Here is an 8211-nt window from a genome sequence, read left to right on the forward strand (position 1 = left end):
CACAATGGATTAACATCCTAATGATCAGGACAGCTTGGATGAATCACAATGGATTAACATCCAAATGATCAGGATAGCTTAGATGAATAACAATGGATTAACATCCTAACAACAGTGATAAATAGTCAATTATGGATTTCAGATCAGAGGTACATATAGCCCAAGTGATAAGTAATGGTATCTAATGAAAGGGGCATATACAAAAATAAGATTGAAAATACTATTTTTACACACATCTCCGACATAAAATCCCTAACAACACCTGTATGAAAATTGGGCTTACTTATTTCCTTGACTTTCAACACTTAAAACTATAACATTAAATGTTTTGTACGTTATAAGACAGACCTTTGTTATACCATCATGTCCAGCTCAGTTGACAAATTCTGGTATTGAACAAAAAGCCCCATACATATTGACACGTGGCACTCAACAAAAAAATAAAATGCTATTTTTACATGTCTCTGATTTGATGGACTAATTAAGAGGAACATAGAGAAAGGATATCTGGAGTCGAGTGTGATTTTTATCACTAATGTTACGTCTATTATTTTCATTGCTTCACCAGTTTTCAGTTTTTAAGATTATAACATTATATTTCCCCTTATCTTTCTCACTATGGGCTTGGTTGAATTGGTTAAGTTATAGTTTCCATACTATAACTTCTTATATCCTTTGTGTGGCTTCACAAAACTTCACAGGCTTTCGGTGATCATAGAGTAATTCAGGATTTTTAATGAAGTATATTTACTAAAAAATTTCATTTTATCTAATCTGACCTTACAAGTCTATAATTTTTACATTTATAATAAGAAATAAAGAATACACATCAAAAGCAAGAAATAAAGTACTTACTGGGTCATCTGTTGTTTTTTTTTTGCTGTCGACTGACAATTACACTTAACCCTACTTTTTTTAAATTTAAATAATGCACCACAGAACAGAGAATAATAACGTGCAAAAAGCAGATAATGTTAAATTACTATCACAATTTTTCTAGCTTTCTGACTATTGCAACATGAGCCATTAAAAATTCAGCTAAGCTTGTTGAGGTGTTTCCCATGGGAATCGTGTCTGAAATGGAAGTGAAATAATCAATTCTCTGTACAGAAAACAAGATAATACGTCATTTGATAGATTAAAACCTTGGCTTTCTATTGGTTACAAATTTATAAATAATACAGTATAAAGCATCAAAGAGAAATATTGGTAATTTGTGAAAGAAAGGACATGACAGGTAGGTGTGGCAAATTGGTCTGATTTTCTAGTTTATGACTCTGTAAACAAATAAGATTGAAAACTATAAACATTATGGTTTGCCTGAGCGACAACAACAATATAATGAGTAATTTGCATTAAATTGTGTACTTCTCAGAGGGGTGGTTAATAAATTAGGGAAGAGGAAATAGCTGAAAAACAAATGTCACAATTCTCATACTAGGTGAAATTCAGGATTTTTTTAAATATTACCTTATACTATGTAGAAGTTAAATATTTATGCCAAATTTTTTCTATACCATGATCACAAATTACTTTAATTAAATTTTGAATGTAACCCACTAAAACCTTGTGACATGCAGAAAAATATGCCCATAGTGAAAGTATTAACTTAACCCATAGTGAAAGTATTAACTTAACTCTATCGCCACGGCCATCCTTTACTACACGTCACGAGGTTTTAGTGACATTCAAAATTTTATTAAACAACTTTTTTGTTTATGTTATACCAATTAGTATAGCATAAAATGTTAACTAATAATCCATATTTTAATAGTATATAAAGTTTTATGTTCTTAATTCTATAAGGCAATATTTAAAAAAGTCCTGAATTTCCCCTAGTGTGACACACGACACATTTTTCTCTAGGTATCTCCTTGGTACACCTGTACAAATCTATTTGTTTGATTTCCAAATGGAGATCCTTCTCGATTATGTTACGTTCTGCTGCCTGGGACATGCAGGTGGGTTTGCCACTAACCTTTGTGTTTTTGGATTATCACCTGTTATCAGATGCCATACTTTTCATACCATGGCTGGGGAACGACTTTTTGCAGATTTCTTTCTAGATACTCCTGGTGCACCAAGTTGATCCATATTTATTTGTTTTTAGTAACATTAACCAAAACAGAAATCACCATCTTGTAAATTCTAAATCTCAAATCTAAACACATCATCATGGCTTAAGTGTATAAATATTTTGAGTTGTTATATACCATTTCCAAAAGTGATCAATTTTGAGATTACCTGCAAAACACCAAGCAATGTAAATACATAGTTCTGATACATGCCACTTTACTGAGACTATGTATTGGATGTAGTTTTCATATGACTTGCTGACATGCATATTCAAAATTGTTTTTAAGATAACATCTTGAACTCTCTGTACACCACCAGAAGAAACCTTATTTTTTCATATAAAACGCTGACAGATATGTGACTGTTAGAAAATGTGGCATCATTGATTTTATATATATATATACGTACCTGTTCAAACTCATCAGTGATTGTTTTTGGTCTCTTCATGCCTCTGAAACCACATCATATATTTTGTGTGAAACCTCCACGACTGTTTCTTCAAGGCTTTTGCTGCCAAATACTGAGCTTTTGTACCCTAAGATAAAAAGAAAGATTAGGATATAAAGCTACTTGTGTCAATTAAAATGTTTTATAACTTCTAACGATACTGCAATGTTCCACTGCACCAGACGTTAGCAATATGTAAATATACTTTTTGTAGTAAACCACTTATAATAAATCTTTCTGGTCATCTTCAATGGAAGAGTTTAATGATGTAATTAGGTCAGTTTCAATTTTTTTTTCTAACTAATTTACATTTATAATTTTACTTACTTCAATAGAGCTATTACGAGATAAATCCCCGTTAAAAGCAGATACTGTCAGTACATATTTAACCTTCTAATCTTAAACACATTCATGTGACATCTATTTATAACGATGTGATACCATTTACCAACCCACATCCTCAATGATACTGAAACCAACCTTTTAGAAATATTCTCACCCTCTGCACAGTACTCTCAATCAATAATAAATATCTTACTCTTTTACTCATATTTCAGTTCTTGTTCTTAATTATAATACAACTTTGATTTAAACAACAGCTGCTTTCTCACCTCCATGAAATAGAAGATGAAGAAAAGGGTTTCTACAGACAGTCTCTGGAAAAATTCTACTGAATCACCATTAGGTATACTCTGAAGATAACAGGAAGGTGTTGAACAAAGGTTTCGAGGAAAATATGACCTGAAATAACCAAAAGCTTTTCTCACACATCTTAATATGATCCATAGTTCGTATTCATTACCTTGAATAAACCAATTATACGTACAAGTGGTCAAACCTCCACAAATATTGTGTAACTAAACTCATTTTCTTTAAAGCTTTGACCTCAATTCATGTGTTTGTTCTCTCCTGGTGCTAAAGTTCACATTTGTTTTCAGCATTCTCAAGTTCAATTATACTTACAAGTGGTCAAACCTCTACAAATATACCAAATATTGTGTAACTAAACTCATTTTCTTTAAAGCTTTGACCTCAATTCATGTCTTTGTTCTCTCCTGGTGCTAAAGTTCGCATTTGTTTTCAGCATTCTCAAGTTCAATTATACTTACAAGTGGTCAAACCTCTACAAATATACCAAATATTGTGTAACTAAACTCATTTTCTTTAAAGCTTTGACCTCAATTCATATCTTTATGTGTTTGTTCTCTCCTGGTTCTCAGTATGTCAATCATTAAAATTTTACAACGATATTTCAATCAGTGAAGAAATCTGCTTTTATTAAAGATGTTTTAGTGTGCACTGGAGTTGATCATTAACATCTTATTTCAAAATTTAATGATCCTTCTAAACATCAACAGCTATATACTTTGGTACCTTTTTTAACCCTACTACAACTGGTGGGCCATTTTCCACTTGCATATCAAAACTTTAAGTAAAAGTTTCATTTGTAAAGAACACTTTTTTTTTTTAATGTTTGAACTCTCATCTCTGTGCAGCTCCAAATGGGAATGCTTGTAAATAAATATCTCAAGCAGTGAAGAAATCTGCTTTTATTAAAGATGTTTTAGTGTGCACTGGAGTTGATCATTAACATCTTATTTCAAAATTTAATGATCCTTCTAAACATCAACAGCTATATACTTTGGTACCTTTCTTAACCCTACTACAACTGGTGGGCCATTTTCCACTTGCGTATCAAAACTTTAAGTAAAAACAGGATTTATAATTCCATTTCAACAGTTATTTTCTCAAAAATATTTAAGAATTGACATTTTGTAATTCTGCAAGATTTATTTTTGTTTCATTTGTAAAGAACACTTTTTTTTTTTAATGTTTGAACTCTCATCTCGGTGCAGCTCCAAATGGGAATGCTTGTAAATAAAATCTATATAGATTTTTGCCCAACCAAAAGTTCTTCACTCAGACATTTTGATTCCTTAGAAATACACTTGTCCATGTTTTGTTTTTCATGTGATTTTATTTCTACAACCCTACGTGGCCAGCCTCTTATGTTTTCAGAACAAGTGGATTTGACAGTAACTAATAAATGTCAGTCTTGAAGCCAGACAGAACCAATGGTTAAAAAAGATTCTTGTCTATCTACATCAACATAAACTGGAGGAAACAGTAACTAATAAATGTCAGTCCTGAAGCCAGATAGAACCAATGGTTAAAAAAGATTCTTGTCTATCTACATCAACATAAACTGGAGGAAACAGTAACGCGTGGTTTCTGAGGTTCTCATATTGGAGATCAAAGGATTCTAAAGTAAACTTTACAAAACTTACAAATCAAACAAAACTGGGAATTCTTTTTATAGCTTCTTTCAATATTCTTTTTATTTGTGATAATCTTTTTATAAATAAATGTCCAGAGATACAGCTTTTAATTGGATTATGCATTTTTATTTTCTATCTTTGCTATAGTGTTTCAACCACTTGAGTGGCCATCAATAGGTAGCTGTCATCTATTGTATTTTCTTTGTATGTTGGAGGTCGTATGAACAGAGTGTACCAATTATTATAAAATAATTAATCCATTCGAAAACTATCTCTGGACTTTTGTTTAAGTTATATAGTGGATTTACTCTTCTCTCAACAAATAATATTTTTATATTATGTCTGTTTGAAAGCTACAGGAACCTTCTATGAGAGTACATCATGTACGAATATTTAGGGTTAGTGAGTATGGAGAGCTGGGAATTCTGTGAAGGTGCAATATTTAGACGACAAAACGCTATTTACTTGTGTGTATTACTAAAGTTATTGCTATTCAAATAACTCATACAAGTATAAAAACTCCTTAACTATTGAAAACATACTACAGTTATTAGAAAGAAATTGAGCTTGAATAAAAATATTGACTACCTCAATGTAGCCTTCGAATACGAGTTGTGTTTCTATTTGTCAACACTTTCTGCTCAGTGTCCTCAATGTAGCCTTAGAATACCAGTTGTGTTTCTATTTGTCAACACTTTCTGCTCAGTGTCCTCAATGTAGCCTTAGAATACCAGTTGTGTTTCTATTTGTCAACACTTTCTGCTCAGTGTCGTCAATGTAGCTTAGAATACAAGCTGTGTTTTTATTTGTTAACAGTTTCTGCTCAGTGTCCTCAATGTAGCCTTGGAATACGAGCTGTGTTTTTATTTGTTAACAGTTTCTGCTCACTGTTTTATACTATTTTTATGGCTACATAACTATTTCAACAGACAAGGATAAATAAATATAAAATTAATGGAAATAAGAAAAGTTAAACTTAATTGGATATATAAAATAGATTAAAATTTGATGACGAGGAACCCACATCAAGACTAATAATGTATTATATAACATGGATTAAAATTTGATGACGAGGAACCCACTTCAAGACTAATAATGTATTATATAACATGGATTAAAATTTGATGACGAGGAACCCACTTCAAGACTAACAACGTATTATATAACATGGATTCAAATTTGATGACGAGGAACCCACTTCAAGACTAATAACGTATTATATAACACGGAACTTTCTGATCAATAACATTTAAAAAAAAATCCCGTTTTCTTTCTTTCTTTCATATTTGTTAGTTATTTTATTTATATGTAAGGGTTTATATAAGAAGATGAGTATGTTATTACAATAATAGACAGAAAAAGTAAAGTTTTATTGAAAAAATAACTATTGCATAGGTTTAGATCATTTTAGGCACACACAGAAACAAAACAAACTCTAAGACAAAAATAAAACGTTCTTAATATTTTTTTAAAACAGCATTTCGTAACAACATTTCAGAAAATTTACAACCTAAAATATGAAACAGATACTAAACCAAATTATATAATTTTATTTTTCAATCACAAACTGCATATCATGTAGAATGTTGAAATTGAGTTATATGCACAAAACAAACAGGGAGTAACAGTGTCACTTTGTTTGTTTTTGAATTTCGCGCAAAGCTACACGAGGGCTATCTGGGCTAGCCGTCCCTAATTTAGCAGTGTAAGACTAGAGGGAAGGCAGCTAGTCATCACCACCCACCGCCAACTCTTGGGCTACTCTTTTACCAACGAATAGTGGGATTGACCATCACATTATAACGCCCCCATGGCCGAAAGGGAGAGCATCTTTGGTGTTACGGGGTTTCGAACCCGCGACCCACAGATTGCGAGTCGAGTGCCCTAACCACCTGGCCATGCTGGGCCAACAGTGTTACACTGCCAGCCCCAGAAAGAATTAAAAAATAGTAACCGAATATCTGTTTAACATACAAACATTATAATAATACAGTTACTAAAGTCACACTTCCTAAATGTGGCAGTCCATCTCTTCAAGACATTATATCTTTACCTCAGTCTCTCCGAGTCAGAAGGATGAGGCATGTGTCGACTGGAAGCTTCGAGCATCTGCGAGTGATAAAAGGAGTCCTTAGTGAGAGGAACCGGGCCAAGAGGAGCTACCCCAAGTAACGGTGGAATGTGAGCTTCGGTGGTAATACTGTTTGTTAATGTTCCTGGTGTATTGTGGTCTGTTTTCACCTGAAGACTTAAGGAGTTTGTTGTACTACTACTGCTATAGAGTTCTAAAATCAGAGATGAGAATTCAACTTAATTTTTCGCTAAATTAAAATATGCCTCATTTGGCTTTGTTGATTTTCCTTTAATAATCTTAGCCTAGTGAAGGAAAACATTTATTTACGTATTACAATGAGACTATCACATTGTACTTGAACTAATATTATAATGAAAAAATTTAGACAAAATTTTAATTTTTAAAAGAATATTTCTTTGTATAGATGAAACCTATACAGCGTTCGTTAAGTATTAAGCTAAATAAGTACTAAATATTTACATGATAAAAATGAAACAAATACTTGCATCCTATCATTTTTAAATATAAAACTAAATAGGTGTTCTTCGTAAAAAAACATTTAGGAATAAGACAATACTCTTAGTCTATGTACTGAATGGATAAACATAACAATATATGTGGTATTACAGTGTTACTGAAGGAGAACAGAACCTTAACAGTGTGTTTAGTATTTAGACACGAGACATTTGTTTTTCATCTTCAAAGTATGTGCAACACTGTGAGTTCAGATGTGTATAGTTTGTTTGCTTTGTTCAAATTCATGTAAAGTTACTCGAGGGCTATCCTTGCTAGCCGTCCCTAATTTTCAACTGATAGACTTGAGGAAAGACAGCTAGTCAACATCACCCACTGCAAACTCTTGGGTTACTCCTTTACCAACAAATAGTGGGATTGACCATCACTTGTAATGCCCCCATGGTTGAGAGGATAAGAACCTGTGATTCACACAATGTCCTAACTTCCAAGCCCAAACATGTATAGACAGTATTTTAGACACAGAAATTCAAGACATGAAACTCATGCAGTTTCAAAGAACTAAGATGTGCAAGGAAGAGAGATTTCATTACTCTGTTATATCATCAGGTGCAAGGTAAAAGATGTGATCACTTAATTAAACCATCATATGCAAAAAAAGAAATGTTGCCATTAAGTTACATCATCATGTGTACGAAAGAGGCATCATCATTAAATCACATCATTACTGAAGGGTATCATCGTGTAGAACGTAATTAATGTTACTGAAGGGTATCATCGTGTAGAACGTAATTAATGTTACTGAAGGGTATCATCGTGTAGAACGTAATTAATGTTACTGAAGGGTATCATCGTGTAGAA

General features: G+C 32.4%; 1 pseudogene; it reads right to left on the reverse strand.

The window, feature by feature from the left end:
* The window catches only part of LOC106473975, a 48723-nt pseudogene that overhangs the window by 2581 nt on the left and 37931 nt on the right, over positions 1-8211 (reverse strand).

The sequence above is a fragment of the Limulus polyphemus genome, unplaced genomic scaffold (assembly GCF_000517525.1).
Source record: "Limulus polyphemus unplaced genomic scaffold, Limulus_polyphemus-2.1.2 Scaffold6692, whole genome shotgun sequence".
Taxonomy (NCBI): Eukaryota; Metazoa; Arthropoda; class Merostomata; order Xiphosura; family Limulidae; genus Limulus; species Limulus polyphemus.